The 21,929-nt window shown below is 32.8% G+C and overlaps 1 protein-coding gene across 1 annotated transcript in view; it reads left to right on the forward strand.

The window, feature by feature from the left end:
- The window catches only part of Flo2 (flotillin-2), a 710,730-nt gene that overhangs the window by 56,749 nt on the left and 632,052 nt on the right, over positions 1-21,929 (forward strand). The gene's annotated exons all lie outside the window — the stretch shown is intronic.

Genomic DNA, 21,929 nt, shown 5'->3' on the forward strand with positions numbered 1-21,929 from the left:
AACAATGATTTTAATAATTGATTCATTTTTAGTTGATCAATTTTTTCTTCATTTCACGATATTTTCAACATGCATTCTTACATGTTTTTGCCCAAGTGCTCAATGCGAGACGAAGGAACGCATTGAAGATTCGGAAACTGAACTAACTGCACTTTACAGTAACATAGTAATATAACCTGTTTATTTCCTTCTTCCGTCAGTAGTCAAGTAAATAACGCGAAAGACCTGACTTTTAAATTGACATCTGTATGAATTAATATTCCTCTATAATTCCTCACTTTTTAAACAAGATATGTATTTTTTTTGTTCAGATAACGGTTCTAGTTGCTGGACGCGCACACTTCAAGTAACTGATTTGATCAATGTTCCATAGTATTTAAATCATCGAACAATGCCAAAAAATAATAATTACACAATTTCCTATCTAACGACATTGCTCTACGACTGGCGTTTAGTTGGCGTATGTGCTAATGATTCTCAAATATTTAATAATTACCATTTGTTACAAATCTGTTCTATTTATTCGTCAAGATGTATGTTTCACAGACCCACGTTCTTTTTTATGTAAATACTTTTATTGTAAAACTAAAGTTTTACTTACTAACTTTCGGTGTCCGTTGCGAGTGGCTTGATATGGAATGGCATGCTTTGACGTAAGTTTCACTACATAACAATATGGGACGTTCTACCGTTCCTAATATCATACCACCATATCCTGAAAGAGTAAAAAATGATATTTTTTAAACGAAAACAATTTTTTATGTGAAACGTTCAAAGCAAAAAAAATCAACAAACAAACCTCATTGGGTCAAAGGGACAAGTCTGTATAAAAAAATGTATTAAACTTATTCTAATAAAAATTATGTTTTTTATTATTTTATAGTTACACATACTTTATTTATTTAAGAATGCTTTCATTTGTTTCCAGGGTGTCCGGGGGTAAAGTATACTAACCTCGGAAGGTGATTCTACATGATGGTAGAAGTAAAAAAACAAAAAAAAAACTTTTTTCGAAATTCCAATGTGTATTTTCCCGTACAAAATATTTTTTTTTTTTTTCTAAAAACTACCTACTTTTTTACTTCAAACATTGGAATTTTGAAGAAAGATATTTGTCTTTTTTACTTGTACTATTGCGTAGAATGACCCCTGGAAGTAAACGCACTTTAACCCCTTACACCCTTTATAATAAATGTTTAAATTATTTATTTATTTTTCGGAATAACTTTATTGAGTAAAACCTCAAATTGTAATATTTAATTATTGAAGACAATATTAGCGATTTCTAAACGAAAATCTGAAACAGAAAAATCAGAAAAGGATACGGTCCTAGATGTGACCGTATCCTTTTCTGATTTTTCTGTTTCAGATTTTCGTTTAGAAATCGCTAATATTGTCTTCAATAATTAAATTATTTAATTTATTAAAACAGTAATTATCCAACAGGTTGAGATTTATCGGCATTTGGTATCGACCGTGCGTCGATTTCGTTAACAGAATATCACCCAGTGGAAAGGTTATTGGCCTATGTTATTATTAATGTTATTTTTGTATTTTTAATGCCAATATAACGACTTTTGATTTTATTTTTAAGTATTTTATGAGACAGGCAATGGGATATGTCATTAAATAATTTAAGGAGATTTTGGCATTTTTCATACATCTTCCCCCTCACCCCGCTGCTTTAAATTTTTCTCGAATATTTCCTTTAAATTAAAATATTCTGGCATAGATTTTCGAGCATATATATGTCAGTATCTCCTGTATAATACAGATATTCTCCTATGTAAACTGCATCATGTATCACTTTTATGTAAAAGCCTTTTTAGGCGTATATATGAATAAATACCTATATGCTCATTAAAACATTGTCTAGAGGTTTAAAAACAATGGCCTATCCCACTGCTACGCTTATGACCAGCATGTTTATTTTTACTGCTTACCAGAAGTAGAATAAGAAATAGACAGTCTGAAAATTCACATAAGTAAGTGTCTAGAAGTTATTATTCGCTGGATGACCTCTAACAGATTGAAGCTGAATCACAAGGGCTGACGGCCACATTCAGACTTCAGAATAACATTGATAACTCCCCAATAACCATTTCAGGAAGTGAGATCACTCCAAAGCCATGTTTCAAACTACTCGGTGTCAATCTGGACGCTGATTTTTACCTAAAACTCAAGTGAACAGAACTGTAAGCAAGTTCTTTCAATTAAGGCAACATAAAGCAGTGAGGAGAAATCTGCGCGACTAAACGAAACAGAGGCGACCAAATTGCTAGTCAATTCTTATGTTGTTTGACATCTAGATTATTGCAATGCAATATTTGCAAGTCTCCCCAGATACCAAATTAACAAATCGCAGTCCATTTTCAACGCTGCGGCAAGACTTATCACCGGCTTATCCTAATATTCCCACATTTCATAGCGTCTCAAAAATCTTCACTGGCAAAATAATGTCCTGAAAAAATCCAGCTGAAGCTCTGCTAGATGGTATTTAAATCAGTTAACGGAATGGTCCAGCTTACTTATTGGAAATGTGTTTTCCGGAAAATACCATTTAGTGACAGTTAACCCTTAGTTCGGCAGCGTCAACAGCTATCGGAGGGTTGAAGGAACCAAAGTGCACACCAGATACTAAATTCGGTGCTTTCGGAGTGCCTCATGATTTAAGAATGATCACAGACTCGACAGAATTCAGAGCTAAAATTAAAACTCACCTTTTTAGACGGTCATATCCATAACATCAGAAACCTTTGACCTAGACAGTCCGCGACTTTGTAAAGAACTAAATCTGTAAAAAATGTAAACAACTGAGAATTTGTAAACTTTTTAAGGTCATTTCATTAAAAATATCCTATCCCAAGAGTCCAAAATGCTCCAGTCTTTTAAAAGAAATATAAACCCTACTTTTGCCACTAATCTTCTAATATATATAATATCAATAGTAATGGAAGGTAAAATACCAAATGTAAAATTATTGTCCAGTGTTTTTACTAGTGTCCTCTGCTTGCAAAGTCGTAAACTGTGTGTTTGTTTGAAGTGACCTTCTAGTTGAGTATGTGTTTCTGTATCTGTTTTTAAATAAGAAGTATGTTTTTCTGAATCTGTTTATAAATAATAAAATTAGATAGAGCCTAGGGACTTGTAATAAATTGTACCTCGCCCTGGAGGTGATTTTTCACAAATAATCCGATTATTATTATTATTGGGACATTAGGTTTAGGAGATTCAATTTTTATACCCAAAAAATATAGTCTATCTTTAGTACAAATCAGTACTGCACTCATTTTCGACTAATATTGGAGATACAATATTTTATCTCTAAGCCATCGATATCAGTCGGAAAATTTCAACCTTGTAGAATTTAACTTTGGACAAATCATTCCGGCCGTGCACCGGTACCAACAGGATCAATGACGCTAGTTTTCTTAGGTACCTCACATTGAAATACCGGCGGCGAGTTAGATTAGAAGTAATGTTTTAAAATTAATTCCAAGGATTCGTCAAGATTCTACGATTTGGCGTTACGAAAATTTATGAAACTAACATCAACAAATTTTAAAATATTCCTAGCTCTTTTGCACTCTTAACAACACAGCATTCCCATCTGACATCTGAAGATGGGGAATATATCAAAAATATTGCACGGTTTTTCAGATACTTAAGTAGGTAAATAGGGGTTGCAGATCTTTAGAGGTGGCTGCCAAACTCAATAGTGGGGTTAGTAGAGGAATCGCTGTTTTTACTATTGTTGTTTCCGTGATTCTCTTCCGTAGGCCAAGACAGTTGGCTGCCAAACTCAATAGTGCAAACAATAAATATTTAGTAGAGGGGTCGCAGTTTGTACTATTATAGTTTTCGTGATTCTTTTAGCTTTTGACAGGCTAACACAACTTGGGTTTCGACGGAGCCCCTGTGCCCGAGTAATTTGTGTATTTTATGCACCGTTACATTTAGCAAACGAGCCTTTTCTGACACAGTAATATAATCGAATAGCAAACCAGTATTTTGCCAGGCTAATACACTCATTTCAATTTTCGGTTTGTTCTCATTTTTTTACGCTTCCCTCATAATTATTTGATCAAAATATGGAGTCACTAATCTTAAATAAAACCCCTTCACTTTTGTCCGGTCAAACATTTCTCCTTCCACGTTCAATTTAAAAAAATCGCCCCTGAAACAACGTCCCAAATACAACGGTTGTTAAGTTACCTACTGAAACAAATTAATTATGATACATTTTTTACGATTTTTATTATTGAGCCATATTTTTGTGTAACATCACCTCAATGGCGCTTAGCTGGACAATTAATTAAAATGTTACTTTCAAAATTATCGCACTTAAATATACAAAAAAAAACATATTCATTTCGGTTGTCTGTGATGTGCGTTACTTATTCCTGTGTGAAATCTGGTTCAACTGAACTCAAATTTTCTGTGAATTTAACTGTCTTTTTCAAAATTGGTGTAATGGGTGCTTTTCACGTCGAAAAGAAATAAAAACTTATTTTACAGATCACTGATTCTTTGAAGAATTCAGTCAAGAGTAATAAAGTAGGTACAAACATTATTTTATTTCAATTAATGAATTAATAATTCTGTATTTGAAATGTTTATTTCTTTTGTTTAAATTTTCACATTATTCCTGATTTTTCTAGGTTGCTAACGGTGTTCATTCGAAAGGTAAATTTCTTTCGTCTCTCTAATTTGTCAATACAAAATATTATTATGTTTAAAAGAAAGTTGTAGTGATTTATTTATATTATATAATACCTTATGCCGTGTTGCGCTACTTTCTTCTTTACCCAACGTTTTGGACAGCATTACAATCTCAATCATCAGGGCAGATGTGTAAAGATTGTGGTGAAGTGTGTGCTTCTGTATGTAGATGTGATACATATATAAGCACACTTCACCACAATCTTTACGCATCTGCCCTGATGATGGACGCCGTAATGCTATCCGAAACGTTGGTTAAAGAAGGAGGTTGCGCAACACGGCCCGGCGTAATACCCCAAAAATTAGTCACTATAATACTTTTGGCCGTGAAAATCGCAAATCACACTTGCTGATAAATAAATTATTGTTTTTGAAATTATAAAAATGTATTAATTTAAATATTTTCAGCTTTTCAAATCCCACAATTATAATATCCCGTGATTTTTCAAGTTTTATTCATTTTTTCAAGTGTTTTATAAAATATATTATGTATATATAATTTGTGAAGTATCCCACAAAAACGAACCACTTTTGATTTATTTATAATAAATCTGTTAAAATTATCGAAAAGTTTTATTCTAAATGTGCAGCACACCATTGCCAAAAAAAATATTGAACGTAGTACGTACTCTATAAGATTTTACTGATAATTGTATTATTTGCTTATTAATATGTCTTATGAAAAGTGCTTCTATTGAACTATTTTTTGTATTTTATTATTTCTCATTGTTAATCATCAAATAATACTTATGAGAACACATGAAAGTTTTTATGTACGTGACTGTGAAATCAAAGTTGTCCTTTGTCCGGATAAATTTGTGATGAATAAATTATTTATTTTTCATGTAAAGAACAACGAAATACCAATTGCTGTACTGACCTAGAAAGGATCGAAGTAATTTGTTGTATTAATATGTAATATCTTTCTTTCTACAATTGCCTTAGTTATGGGGTATTGTTAATTGCCAAAATAATGTTTTTTAATATCATTTGCAATTGCCTTTATGTAATATAATCGTGATCTGTTTTACAATTTAAGCCATTGGCCTCAACAAACTTAACATCCCCCCGACAGAGGGTTGGTTGGAAGGGTTCCATATTGGCTGCATGCCAATTCTACAATGGGTTTGTCTGTAATCCCAGACTACTAATAATTTAACCTTTAGTGCAATGGTTTATAAAAAACTTTGCCTTTAAAAAGTAGTATTTGTATTGGTTCTATTTGAAGATTTTGCTGACGCGTTCAGAAAGTCCTTTGTTGTGCAGGTTTTTAAATCGATTGTGTTGGATTAAACAGTTTTCTGAAACGTTTTAATTTTTATATTGATATTGCCAACAAGAATCCAAAGCATTTTCGTGGTTCAGTTAGAAATGATTTTTATAAAGATTAATGAAATTTATAATTCTGGGGCATAGCTAGCTAGCTTAATGGCTAGAAGTGCTTGTTGTCAAAATCGTTAATCGCTCAGGATTGAAAATTGTTAATCGATATCTTAGAGTAAAACTCCCTGAAACAATTCTATATTAGATGGACCACAGTTTCACTAAGCTAGATCACCTTACATAATACCTATGAATACATACACCTATGAAGCATTAAAATAAAGAACGTTTTAGAGTCCATTCTGGTATCCATCTATTTTTAGACAGGAATCTCCAGCATTAACTATCAGAATAATATCGATCGTATACGAATGCCAGCAAGCATTAAGATAATTTAAAATATGCCCTTCACCGAATCCTTAAGGTATCCTTTTTACAGTATCGCTACGGTCCCTCTGCCCTGTAAAAAACTTCATGAAGTAAACAATCTTGATTGGTATGTTTCCCCAAAAATATTTTAAAATAAACAACTCAAGCTAATAACTAATAAAGTAAGATGACATACGAGCAGATAAAGATATTTTAATATAATCCTAAGTGGAAAAGTTTCTATCGTTTCCACTAGTTTGCCAAAAGTAACGTTATGTAATAAATCATTATACTCAAATTACGACACAACCCGTTACAATAATTTGTGCAATAATGACGATATTGAACTTGTTTCTCGGTCACCGAGGCGTCAACTTGTTTGTGCCTTGGAGCGTTATCATGTAATAATCATTATGTAATAAAATTATTATATTATGGCCAGCTTTTTCAGTAATTCTGCAATAATTACATTGACTTCTCGCTAAGAATATCCATTAATATCTACCGTTTTACTGTGACAACTCCAACACGGAATCACAATGGTATACTACCGTTCGCCGTATACAGAATTTGGGTAATTAATGTCAGAATGGTGTTGATGTTTTTAAAGTATCAATCATTAAATATGAAAAGGTATTTGTAGAATGTTTCCATTTTATCTACCTGTTGACAAACACGTATTGCTTTTCTGCAAAAATGCAGTATTCGAATCTGGTATTTTGAGAGACAATCTTCTTTTAGGCTGCTTATGTATTTTAGCGAATGCTGTTATAGCTTTAAGTCGTTAGAATATTTTAAAATCAATATTTTGTATTAAATCCACTTTTTACCTGAACGCCATTTATTAAATCGTATTGCTTATGTTTTGTCAACATATTCATTTAACGTATTTTTCAATGCCAGCTGCTTGCTGATGTACTTGATACTTCGTGTCTTTAAGAAGAAGCTACAAGCTAAAAATGTTTATATTCTTGGTATGCCTTATATTGTCACGAATGTAGGTAATAGGCATTAAAATCGCTTGTCAAACGGAGTCTAGAAATGTTCGATTTCAAGCACCAAAGTGGTTTTCATTTATTTTGTAAATAATTTAAAAGAAAGCAAAAAAAAAATAATAAAGGGAAACTGTCACAGATAATCTTAGCTATAATACTGTGTTTTTTAAAAAGTATTTTACTTTACTCCTCAGTACATTTCTACTGAAAAAATATTTTTTTTTGTATTTTACAATTATATTTTTTATTGAGTAATTTATTTTTTATTTGTATTCTACTCAAATGAAACGGTAGGAAAACCTTCAATTTATCCAAAATATATTTTTTTTGTATTCATAATGTACACCAATTCGTTATAAAGATGAATAAAAATAGTGATTTAGCACAAAGCTTCGCCTTAATTATTTAATCTGCTCGTAAAAGTAAAAAAAGTATTTGCAAGTTCTTGTCTGATCATCCATTGCCGTTTAGATAAAGTTTAGAAATATTTTTGTGCGTGCAGCCAATATTAAAATTGTATCCAGATTCCTAAGACCTTGATTTCTAAATATATTTTCTCAAAGGTATACGAACAGTACCAAAGTTCGATAGTGTGAACAGAATTGAGATCTTTTCATATATGCTTTGCGTGTAGGAACATCTCAATTGCAACCTCCATTGGTACTGCTTTTTGTTTAGAAAGATTTTTTGTTTTATCGTTTTCGGTTGTTGACACTAGCTGTAGGTTTACCCAGAAGAAACCAGTACAATATCATGTTTTGTTCGATAACGATGCCAGTGACTATAATATTATACACCTATTTGTAGCCTCGGGCCCTTTCCTCCAAACGTGTCTAATTTATAACGAGATTTTAATTTTATTTCTTATCTGCAAATTCACCGTTAGGTTCAATCACTTGTATTGAACAGTTATTGATAATATTAACCTCTTTTGTAATTTATTATTATTAATCTCGAGCGGAAGTTGGAATTTCCTGATTCTTTGTATATTCAAATGACTGGAAATACACAGAAGCCGATAAATATTGCAGCATCCCATTTGATGTTTTTTGGGAACAGCTTAAGACAGGTTAGTTTTGCCAAGTAGTTAGTAGAATCAAAGGATGCGTAGACCCTCAAAGTTAGCAAGGTAGGTTATAATTTGCGTGTTCATAGATGGCGTAAATTTAATTATTTTACTATAGGAGCGTATTATTATAGCGTAAGAATCGGTTCTTCTATTTTCCCCATTGAGATTCGCGTTATAAATTTCCCTTATTATTTTCTCCCTTGCATACTATTCAAATTACTGGAACTCTATTAGCATCCATATTTTAAAACTCTCCACAATTCTACTGCCTTCCTCTAATCTTTCTATTAATCTCGACTTTACAATACTTTTTTTGATGTGGGAACTACTGATTACCCTGGTTTTCATGGGGATCGACTTTTAAAAGTTTTTTTTTACTTCCTTAAAACAATGAAAAATGGATTAAAGAACCAAATAGACAATATAACCAAAATTTCATAGCATAAAATAAAAATAAAACCTACACGTAACATACAAAACCAATATAAACACACATCACTCACAAACACACAAGATTATTTTCAATGTACTATTTTTTTTTTTTTTTTAATTTTAAATATATCATTATATATTTTTAATTTTAAATGTATAATTTTTCTCATAAAATGTATTATGTAGTTTATATTTCATATTATAAAATGAAGGCCTCAGCACGGGCAAGCCACCCAGTGAGGCCTACATTACTGGAAAACTTGAATTTAAAAAAATATTGTACCTAATAAAATAAAATAAATAAATAAATGACAGTTAAGTCTCTCCATTAACAGATAAGCACTAATTTAGCAAAACCAATTTGGCCTACGACCAGAATATACCTTGTGTCTTTCATGGTTGTAAATTTAAAATATGGAAAAATAATTATTATTTTCAAAAGTTACGCAATCGTAATTATTGGGATCGACCAAAATATCCCGTCCGCGATTGACCAGTCGATCCAATCTCATCGAAATATACGTAAATTGCATAATTATATCAGTATGGGCTTTTACATTCATCGAACGATGGAAGATGTTGATGTTATTAATTGATAATCAATCTAAAATAGACTAATAGCCTGGTAAGGTATTATACGAGGAATTGTTCAACGTCAGGACATGGTCAGGACAGTGGTTTGTTTGTCATAACTTCACGAATAGTTCATTGACTACAGCAAAACAAATACTATTTAAACTTAGTTTTCTCTCATATAGCAACATGCTTATTGAAGTAGGGAACTTTATAAAACAATCAACTCGTAAATTAGCCCGCCTAAAACATTTCACATTTTGAAAGCGGTGACGTAGGAGCCTAGATATATCGCTCACGCAGCATAGAAAATCGAGTACTTTCCTCTAATAAAGTGATAGAGACATACGTGTAATATTGCTGATGTTTAATTTTCCGACATAGGATTATGTTTCAAGCCGCGCTAAGCTCCACATTCCAACCAAGCCGAGCTTGAAATCAACCGATATACTGGGCCTAACTAACCAGAGGCAAACCCCTCTCACGATCATAAAACCAGAGCCAAGCAAACAGACATGCTAAATATTCCTAAATGTAATTCTACCTTTGGACAAAGAAACTCTGAATTTTTAGCAATTAAATTATATAATAAACTCCCTCTCAACATCAAACAAAGGAAAACGAAAAATAACTACATTAAGGACATCAAATCTTGGCTTAAGGAAATATCGGAAGAAGAACTAGCTAATATATTTAAAACATCATCTTAGTTGCTGAAAACGTATACTAACATATATAGTCCCCCTCAGCACAGGATCTCCTAGTGAGGAGGACTTCAATGATCTGTTTTAATTTTATATATATATTTTATTTCATGTGCCATACAAAAATGTACCTAATTATTTAAAAAAGTAACTAAATTAAAAAAAAAAATATATATATATAATAATAATTCCCTTTCTTGATATTAATTGTGGCCTGACTATCGTCAATCAGAATACAGTCATTAGGGTTGAGGATGAATATACTTTTGTATTTCTAATTAATAATTGCATTAAAATGTGACAACCCTATGATAAATGTTTATTGTGCACTATTGTTAGTCGATATTCCTCACCAAAATAAGTTTTTCACTGAGGCCCCCCCCCAAAACGATTATTTTCTCTTGTTTGTCTGTCCATCAGGCCTTTTTTGTCTTCGAATATCCCTGTCTTATTGTGGACCAAATTATTATTTTAAACCTTCCAGCTAAATAGCTGTCCGAAACGTTGGCTAAAGAAGGAGTTAGCGCAACACGGCATAACACCTCAAAAACAAATAAAAAAATACTTTTGGCCGTGAATATCTTAAATCATATCTTCAAAAATCTATATTCCTGGATATCTATGTTTATTTTAACAGCATATATAATATATTGTTCGTGTTAGCAACACCTGGATACGTCATATACAAGCTTGTTTCTTGACCACTTTTTCTTGTTTTTAATAGCATCAATGTGGTACTAAATTCGTATTGCATTTGCTCCAACATTAGTCCATGCAATGTCCGTAAAAATCATATCCGATTAGTAAAAAAATCGTTCGGCCAGATTTCTACTTGGAAGGAATCCTGGAATCGGACGAATTCCGGTATCATTTTTGTGTATTTAATATCCAACGTGCCACCTAAGTAACTAACAAAAGTTTGCGGCTAATTAGGTAAGAAAAAAATGCGTTCTGCCAACTTTAACATCGGGAAAAGTATTGACAGACGAACTGAAAGGTAACCTCCAGAAGTCATAAAATATCTCATCCGTCACCCGAATTTTCATTCGATGCCAAAAATTAGGTATAAGTTCCCTCTTTACGAATATGTTGTTCTACCGACATAATGTTGAGGAGAACACTGTGGCAGACGCGATTATTTGGGCGAAAAAATGCCTTTCTTCTCACTGACATTATCAAATCACCCGTTGAATAGTGAGTAATATGAAATTTGCATCTCATATTTATAATGTTCTTAATTATTACATGTAGATGGATTTTTACATCGATACGAGTGCTATGAGAACGTAAAAAGCAAATAAATCTAAGCTAAATCAAGGCTCAGCGTATTTTTCACATTTATTGGTGCAAGTGGCCTATCAGATATGATTTTTACGGTTATCTCATGGAGTATTGGTCTACATGTCATTGTGGCAACCCTGCACCCTCTAGCTGATGATACATTGAGTCATTGAACTTACCAACAGCAGTGTGTTGGTTGGTTGCTGGCTTGTTAATGACATCACGTACGCACTCCTCTTCGGGCGGTGTTTTACAGAACATGACCAACTGCCCAATCAATCAATAACAAAACAAACGAAGCATTACCTAGATTGAAAATTTAAATATTAAATTATTATTTAATTCGAAAAGTTGTCCTGTTTGAAGATAGATTGATCACGGAAAAAAATTTACCCACTTCATACTCGTTTTTTTCTAACATTTTTCTAAATAATCAAACAAGTTATGTGAATATATAAGTTTAATTTTTTTTTAAATAATTTGTATTATCTAAATTTTGAATTAATTTTAATTTAATTGATGCTATCCAGATACTTAGGTAAAAGCGGTGTCCGAAAACTAGTAGTACTAGTACAAGGGAACTTGTGAGTCTACATCATGTAGAAAACTATTAGTACAAGAAGGGAAACTGGTGAATCTACATCATGTAAAAAACTAGTAGTACAAGCGGGAAACTGGTGAATCTACATCATGTAGAAAACTAGTACTACAAGCAGGAGACTGGTGAGTCTACATCATGTAGAAAACTAGTAGTACAAGCGGGAAACTGGTGAATCTACATCATGTAGAAAACTAGTACTACAAGCAGGAGACTGGTGAGTCTACATCATGTAGAAAACTAGTAGTACAAGCGGGAAACTGGTGAATCTACATCATGTAGAAAACTAGTACTACAAGCAGGAGACTGGTGAGTTTACATCATGTAGAAAACTAGTAGTACAAGCGCGAAACTGGTGAATCTACATCATGTAGAAAACTAGTACTACAAGCAGGAGACTGGTGAGTCTACATCATGTAGAAAACTAGTAGTACAAGCGGGAAACTGGTGAATCTACATCATGTAGAAAACTAGTACTACAAGCAGGAGACTGGTGAGTCTACATCATGTAGAAAACTAGTAGTACAAGCGGGAAACTGGTGAATCTACATCATGTAGAAAACTAGTAGTACAAGCGGGAGACTGGTGAGTCTACATCATGTAGAAAACTAGTAGTACAAGCGGGAAACTGGTGAATCTACATCATGTAGAAAACTTGTACTACAAGCAGGAGACTGATGAGTCTACATCATGTAGAAAACTAGTAGTACAAGCGGGAAACTGGTAAATCTACATCATGTAGAAAACTAGTACTACAAGCAGGAGACTGGTGAGTCTACATCATGTAGAAAACTAGTAGTACAAGCGGGAAACTGGTGAATCTACATCATGTAGAAAACTAGTAGTACAAGCGGGAAACTGGTGAATCTACATCATGTAGAAAACTAGTAGTACAAGCGGGAAACTGGTGAATCTACATCAAATAGAGAAGAAAAAAGCATTTCGATCTGAGCATTTCTATTTTTTATTAACTTCTTTCCATTTTTTTCGGCAAATAAAGGGTTAAAATACTTAAATATTGATGACAATATTAGTGATTTCTAAACGAAAATCTGAAACAGAAAAATCAGAAAAGGAAACGGTCACATCTGGAACTCGAACCCAGGACCCTTGTTTTTCCGGGACAGTACTCTACCAACTGAGCTAATGGGACCCTATTCCCCTCGGTCACTTTTAACTGTATCATACTTCGAATAAGAACTACTAACATTGTCTTCATTTTTTTCAAATATTATTTTCTTCATTTTTGGTTAAAATACTTTTGAAGCTCGCTCAACGCTTCAAAACATTTTAAGAGACGTGGAATATATATTTTTTCAAATTTGAAACTTCGGACTTCATTTACTTAGGACCGGTTATTTCGGAGAATTTGAACAATTCTTCAAATTTCTAAGTTAATTTTCAAGATCTGTGAAAGATTTTTTCAAGTTCTGTTTTTATTTCAGTTCTGTCAAGCAACTAGCCTATAATGATATAATAACAGAACTTGAATAGGACATTCACAGAACCCGTCAATGAACGTTGAAGTTTGATGAATTGTTCAAATTCTCCGAAACAACCCGTCCTTAAACCAAATAAAGTTTTACCACAAAACCTACTCCATGATGTAGATTCACCAGTTTCCACTTATTCACTCGTTTGTACTACGAGTTTCCGGACACCGTCATCAGATTTATCTACATGATTTTTTCAAAAGTAGATGGCTAAGGTGGCAGGAATTTTTTTGTTCAAGCATTCTATAAAATATTTTTTGCCTATGAAATACATGACAATTATCTGAAACTGTTGCTCTAATTTATCTGCCAGTTTAACGTTTCAAGTTACTTTGACGCTTTTGTAGTGTGTACGTGTACCTACATAACTTCACGTGATTACACCGCACACCCAAGTACTCGCATTCTAAATAATTATCTTTAATGTACGAGGCCGCAATACCATAAGTAAAAAGTTCAATTTAATTATTGCATCACCTTATTCCAGTTTTATTTTAAGCCAACAAGTTTTACCAGGATCGCGCTCTCTTCAGGGCATAATATAATTACTTCATATACACAATAATAATATTTTGATGATTTGTATAGCGCCGTTTTTGTGCAAAATCACCTCAAGGGCGCATGTATGCTTTATATGCAAATATACTTCATAATGCGAAATGTAACCTGAATAAACAGCTGATAGGAATTTGTAATCTTTTCCGTGATGTAAAAAATTGGTGTAAAATGGTTTTATGGAGAACATGAAGAAATAAATACTAACCCCTAGCGACTGTTTTTTTTTAGTTTGTAGCGAAAAATTTCCACGTAAACGAAAGTTCAAATAAAAAAAAATTACACCTTAAATTCGACTTCAAATGTCATATAGATTCACAAGTTTTCTCTCTTGTTCCACTAGTTCCTGGACACCATGTAAAAATGTATAATAATGCATTTGCTTCTCTCCCTTCCTCTCAAATAAATTGTTGCAAAGGTACAGAGCGACTGTTTTTTTAGAATTTGTAGCGAAAAATTTCCACGTAAACGAAAGTTCAAATAAAAAAAATTACACCTTAAATTCGACTTCAAATGTCATATAGATTCACAAGTTTTCTCTCTTGTTCCACTAGTTCCTGGACACCATGTAAAAATGTATAATAATGCATTTGCTTCTCTCCCTTCCTCTCAAATAAATTGTTGCAAAGGTACAGAGCGACTGTTTTTTTAGAATTTGTAGCGAAAAATTTCCACGTAAACGAAAGTTCAAATAAAAAAAGTTACACCTTAAATTCGACTTCAAATGTCATAGATTCACAAGTTTTCTCTCTTGTTCCACTAGTTCCTGGACACCATGTAAAAATGTATAATAATGCATCTGCTTCTCTCCCTTCCTCTCAAATAAATTGTTGCAAAGGTACAGAGCGACTGTTTTTTTAGAATTTGTAGCGAAAAATTTTCACGTAAACGAAAGTTCAAATAAAAAAAGTTACACCTTAAATTCGACTTCAAATGTCATAGATTCACAAGTTTTCTCTCTTGTTCCACTAGTTCCTGGACACCATGTAAAAATGTATAATAATGCATTTGCTTCTCTCCCTTTCTCTCAAATAAATTGTTGCAAAGGTACAGAGCAAAAGTTTTTTTATAATTTCTGAAACAATATTTACCTACCCACCTGTTTACTTACTCCTGCATAGTGGATTTTCGCAATTTAGAAATTTTAACCATCTCATTTTAATAGTCTTTTGCGTCAGGTAATTATGTCAGTAGTATAGTTATCGTTTTTCCATTTTGAATTAATTTTTATCAAGGCTAGTTTTTTTTGGTTTATCGAATTAATTGGTATTGTTGCAGGAAATTATTGCAATTAATTATTTACCTTGCCCCAAAATCTACGCATTGTTTACTATACGACATAAGAATTGATTTGTAATATTATAACTCTGCGCTGTTTTTCACGAAGAATATCAATTCCTCTTCTGCTTTCATAAATTAAATGGTGGAAAGACTAGACATTAGACATCCCAGACATTTTCACCTTACGATATAAAAATACTCCAATAATGATACCGAAATATTTATAATGTTTAGTTACAAGATTTTCATTAAATCCTACAATTAAAATTCTCAAATAGGAATTGCAATGAGTCTAAACTTATTTACCCACTACAATTAATACCCTTCTATGATTTTACCTCAACATTGACCAATTAGCGGTATTTATCTGATCGTATATTCTACATCCAATATAAACCTATTAATAAAATCAAAAATAATATGAACGAACAGTTGTATCGATAGTTTGATTTCAATTTCTCTTTTAGATGTTTTCCTTTCCGAGCCATCTGTCGGTTAGCGAACAATGCTAATTAAATAAGGCTGTAGAAGTATCGAGTAGAACCGCTAGATGGCTTACGAATAAGTTTGGAGTCTCATTCTCAGATGACATTACCATGGCAGTTTTAGATACACCTTTAGCGGGTATCTCCACCAACATATTTATTATAAGTAAGTATTTTGTGTTTAATTTTGTAGAATCTCATAGTTTGATCACTAACGTCACTTGCAGTTTTAATGTTTCCGCAGCAGTATTTACATAATCGGCCTAATTTATATTTTTAATAGTATATTCATTGATGCATTATTCTCTAATAATTGCATCCTTGTTCATAAATATTCATCTCGATAGATACGATTTTCATAATATGTATTGTGTCATTGCCACGTTTAAATAATAACGTTATTACGTTCTTGTCTTACTTATGCGACATTCTAATTCAATTAAATATTCATTTGCGTCAATAATCACCGCAATCTGAATCGAATTACTTTTTCAATATATGTATATGTACCGCATCATTATCGATAATTGAATTATATCTTTGAATTTATAAAAATGCCTAAAATGTTCTCAAACATTCATTGACGGATTAACTCCCGTTTATTTTGTCCATTGTGCATTGTGCATTGTGCACTGAAATCTATCTGCTCAAAGCGGGTTTTTCTTTAATATCTGCAATTGTATAAAGAAAAGTTTCTAGTGCTAGTGTCTATGGCAGGTGGGCTGCCGGCCTGACTTTGTTTTTTTTATACAAATTTACAGTTTTATTCCGATGAAATTTTGCACACTTGGCCTTCAAAAGAAGAGGAAGGTCACATGATATTATTATATATACGAATAATTATCCCCATCCCTAAAAGCATAATTTTGGAACTTCGTGATGAAATTTTCCTTTTACTTATTGAAGACAATATTTCTCTTATAGACTCTCAAACGAAAGATGTGAAACAAAAAATTCAGAAGACGATTCTGTCGTTTCCAGGAATCGAACCCAGGACCTTAGCCTTTCGTTTGAGACTCTTCGTATTGTTTTGAATGATTAAATATATTACAAATTTAGGTTAAGTTATTCCAAAAATATTAAATTAAAATTACTATTCTGATGTCCAAAAATTCTGCGTCTAGCCCAGGAAATGCCGGGAACGTCAGCTAATCTTTATATTTACATCTAATGTAAAAAAATATAAGACACACAAATTAATTATTTACGAACTTTCACATGTATCAATCATTTTGTGGTTAGACATAATTATAATATGAATACAAAGTATTTTAAGTGTTTGTACACCGTTTTAATGACTAGCTACAAACCATCCGGTTTCTGTTCAGCCTGAACCGAATTCATTTTAGTCTGCATTTATACAGCCCTGGGGAAGGTTGGGTCAACCGAAACCGGTTGGTTTTTATGTACTCAATAAATTTTTGTTCAAACAAAGCAATTTTGATATAGTGACCAAAGTGAGTATAGAATAATTATTTAAGAAAATTATGTTTTTATCCAAATTATTATAAATAAATAAGCATTTGTAAATTTTACATAATAAGAAATGAACAGTTTTATCCCCACTGTCTTCGCTTGGTATTTCGTACAATAATTCATATTATATTATAATATTATGTGTTTCTGCCGTTGAGAGTTGTAACTTCTTTTTTTCATTTATGAAGTAACATCGGAGAAAAAAATCCCCTAATTACCCCTTCCCCTTTGCTCACCCCTACTCCAATACCTTTTTTTTAAAAGAAAGACAAACATTCCGGGGTTACGAATAACCTGACAATATTTGAAAATCTCCTACTACCACCACAGTAAGCTGCAAATGTTGCTTGTGTTGTGATGGAGGACTTACCAGCCGAGGAATTGAACACACTGCGCCTGGGTGGGACCCAAACGCGATGTCAACTCGGCCACCGACCGGTCACCGACCTATATATTTATCTGTCAGTAATTTTGAATATTCTCCTGATGAAGGAAGGTTACTTCTGAAACCGGTTGAGTGTAACTAAAATAAATTGGTAAAACATATATTTAAGTGTTTATATTGTAAAAATAATAATGGTTTAATTTTAAATAAACCAAAGGAATTATCCAAACGTCCAATTTTACAGCCATTTTACTTTTCTCCCCATGTAACATCTACCCTCCTCCCGCCCCTCTACCTATCACGCTCTGAGGTTCAGAACCCCTCTATATGTTTTCTATCCTCTCTTATTGTTAACTCTTTTAATATATAAATATATGTAAATATCTTTACTTAAGTTAGTTTACATGGTAATTCGGTCCTGTAGAAGGTTAGTTTAAAATTAAATGCTGTTGAAATGAGATCCCTGAGGCGTATGTGTGGTAAAACCATGTTTGATCGTGTGAGGAATGTGGAGATCCGCAAAGAGTGCAAGGCTGATGTAAGCGTAATGAGTAAGATTAAGAAAGGTATGCTTAGATGGTTTGGGCATGTAGAGCGAATGAGCGAAGATAGGAGTGTAAGGAGGATATATGATGCAAATGTGAATGGTAGCAGAAGTCGGGGACGCCCGAGGAAGACATGGCACGATCAAGTGAATCAGATACTCGAGTCGGGCCATGTCAAGAGTCAGAATAATAGAAGAGTATGTATGAGACGATGTATGAATGTGAATGAGGCAAGGAGTGTGTGCCAAGACCGAGTTGTTTGGCGGTCCGTCCTCTCTGCCTACCCCTGCGGGGAAACGGCGTGATGGTTAGTTAGTTAGTTAGTTAGTTAGAAGGTTAGTTATAACCGAAACTAGTTGGCTATTTGTAAAATTGTGCAATGAATTCACGAAGATATTAATTTCTTCGAATATGAAATGAACTATTTGCTGAAATGGTAGCATTCTGAATCTTAATTCTAACGCTACGAATCCTGTATAGGTATTTCCCGATTCCCCGGTAACTTTCCACATTTGACGCCTCCGCGTGACACTTGTCTTATTTATGCATTAAACTCACGGAAGGGTTTCTTGATTTTTTAATTATTGGAAATAATTATAATATATTTACACAAAGATTGTGAATCAACATGAATGCAGGTAATAATAACCTTGAGACATGGGTACCTAATCATTAACTATAATAACATTATTATTATTAATGATACCATTTAAATACATACCTACATTAAGACCTAGTTGTTTCGCAGAAATTCAGATGTAGCATTGTCGTCAAATCGCCAATCAGCGCCAATTTGTTATGTTGACATTTGGACGGTACACGATAACCCGTTTTACATGACACCTTTTTTCATCCAGTTTGTCCAATCGGTATGAAAAAAGGGACGTGTTATACTATTTTGGTAGATGGTACCGTGAGTGTGTTAGTATTACCGATTTTCGTACAGTTTAAGATGTCGGACATTATTTGACATCTGTCATCTCTCATTGATTTACGTACCTATATTTCGTGAACATGTTGCATTTTTATTCAGTTTTATATTTAAAATATTAATGAAAAGACTTCAATATCTATTTATGACTGATTGTGAATGCGCATTACTGATAGGTATTGTGAATTTCGCGTGTATATTTGAAGGTTTGACATTTAGTTTCTGTCATCTCTCATTGTTTTTCGTAACTATATTACATGATACACTATATTGCATTTTATTCAGTTTTGTGTTTAACATATTAATAAAAAGTGTAAGTATTAACTACAATATGTATGTATTACTGATTGTGAATGTGTATTACAATTACGTATTGAAAATTTCGCGTGTATATTTGATGATTTGCCATTTTGATTTGAGGAAATTATACACGAGATCTTTACAAACGTACTGTTAACTCATAGAATAAAGAATATCTATGTGTGTTAACTTCTTATCGTATCATACTTTTTAATTCATGAATAGAGTCTGGGTTGTGAGAGCTATTGCTTTGGCATCTGCACTACTGTGCTTTAGTAGTTCCACCTCAAATACTTTACGAATATCGTACCGATTAAGATCCAATGATCAGGTAGGCAGTTATCTATAAAAATCATTATGATAAAGGTTCAAAGACATTGATTGGATAATACCCAAGCACTTGACAAAGCTCGCAAATAACAGTGACAGATGCTTTCATAATTGTGATCTAGGGTTATTTTCAAGGTGTTGCCATTTTTTGACGATTTAGTACCGTCTCAAAATATTATTTCGCCTCTAATGGCAACTATCCGTATAAAAACGCAAGTATGAAAATAATGTATTATTTTATCTTTAAATGTATTATGTAGATTATATTTTCATATTATAAAATGAAGGCCTCAGCACGGGCAAGCCACACAGTGAGGCCAACATTACTGGAAAACTTTGAAATGTAAAAAAAAATTGTCCCAAAAAAAAAAAAATGATCGTGTACTGTAAAGCGAAAATTTTTCGTATGGGTCCCGATATGGGGATAGGTATAAAAGGAGTATCTCGTAAAGCAGTCATTAGATCTGAATGTAACCATTGATTTATTATATTTAGATAAGACATGAAACGAACAAATGTGTTCCGCTTTTTGACCTCCAACTCCTTCAACGCTCTAACTAAAACAACTGATTCCGGTCTACGCGCGTCGCTTATACCATTCTAATAGTGGAATAAGTTTCGACGAGATATTATTACGCGGTAGCACCTCTTATTATAGCTCTATAAATTTAACTGGAACCATTTAACTGTAAAAAAAACAAAATGCGGCAGAATGACAATTTGATGACTTTTTCACACGTGCATTTCTGCAAAACAACCAGGCCCAAATTTTAAAAAAATATTGTAAAATCGCAATTCATTCATTTCAATTGGAAAAAAATGTATGAAAAACTGTATGTACCTACATACACATGATCAATAACAAAAGTACACTTCGAGTTAGCATAATTGGTAATGAATTTTAAAGACATTATTTGCATGTCTCTTGAAACCTCCAAGCTTTATCTTAAAGTTATCAAGAGACATGTTGCTTAGCAGCACAATACCCCGTGCCATGGTCTGCTGAGCGAATACGTCCGTTCTGCCATGTGGACTGTGGTAGTACTATCAGTATCGTACCATTCGCGGTATCGCACCATTGCGGGAGAGCACCATTCAAAATTTTAAACATAGCTTGAAATGGCTCGAACCGTGTTTTGTGACCAGATCTGAATAGCCGTGTACTTCCCCACCTTCATCTTCCCATATCATTTAGCCTACCCACAACCTTCAGCCTCACAGCATACCCATGATTATTATATTATTATTAGGATGTCATTCCTCCACTTTCTACGCTCTCTTCGTGGTTCTTCTTCTTTCATTCTTCTCCAGGAGCAATTTTATATAATCAATTTAATCGCATCGCAAGCATAGCATCGAGTGGTTTATTCAGTATGCCACATTAACTACTCGCAAAATGCATTTACGAGATGTAAACATTTCCAACTGTACATTGAAAACATGTAAAATCAAACTGCCTGAATCTATCTCTTGATGCAAGAATTTTATACACTTATTATTATTGTTTTCACCATTTATTTGTTCTATTGTTTATTTATTTTATTTGTTTTTGTTTAAATTGTAGTATACTTACCTATAATTCTTTGTTTATATATTTAGATAATTAATTGAAATTATTTGGTTTATCGTGATAAAGTTAGTTTATTAGTTAGTTTGTTTTTTTATTTAGTTTTTTTGATTACTATTTGATTCCTGAACATGTTATAAATTAATACAACATATTTGCCACCCCTTTTTTATAATAGGCCATAAAACCTTAATTAGGTAGTCTTTCGTTTCTTATCCAGTAAGTCGACATTGATTGTGAAAGAAGAAAATTTTATTCCAAGAATTTTTTCACAAGACTAATCACTCGTAACATGCCTACGGAAAATGTGCAACAAAATATTTGTTGTAGGTTTCGTATTGATTTAACATTATAACATTAATATTATTAAATTCCTGTTCCAGATCTATCAATTCAAATCTTTTGGAATTTTGTAATTATGTGTGTAATTCTTTTAATCAAAGATTACAAGTAGATGGAATTTATACCGATTTCCAATAAGCTTTTGATAAAGTTAACCACTCCATCTTACTAAA

This window comes from Hesperophylax consimilis, chromosome 22, assembly GCF_061612785.1.
Source record: "Hesperophylax consimilis isolate HC1 chromosome 22, BYU_Hcon_1.0, whole genome shotgun sequence".
Classification (NCBI taxonomy): Eukaryota; Metazoa; Arthropoda; class Insecta; order Trichoptera; family Limnephilidae; genus Hesperophylax; species Hesperophylax consimilis.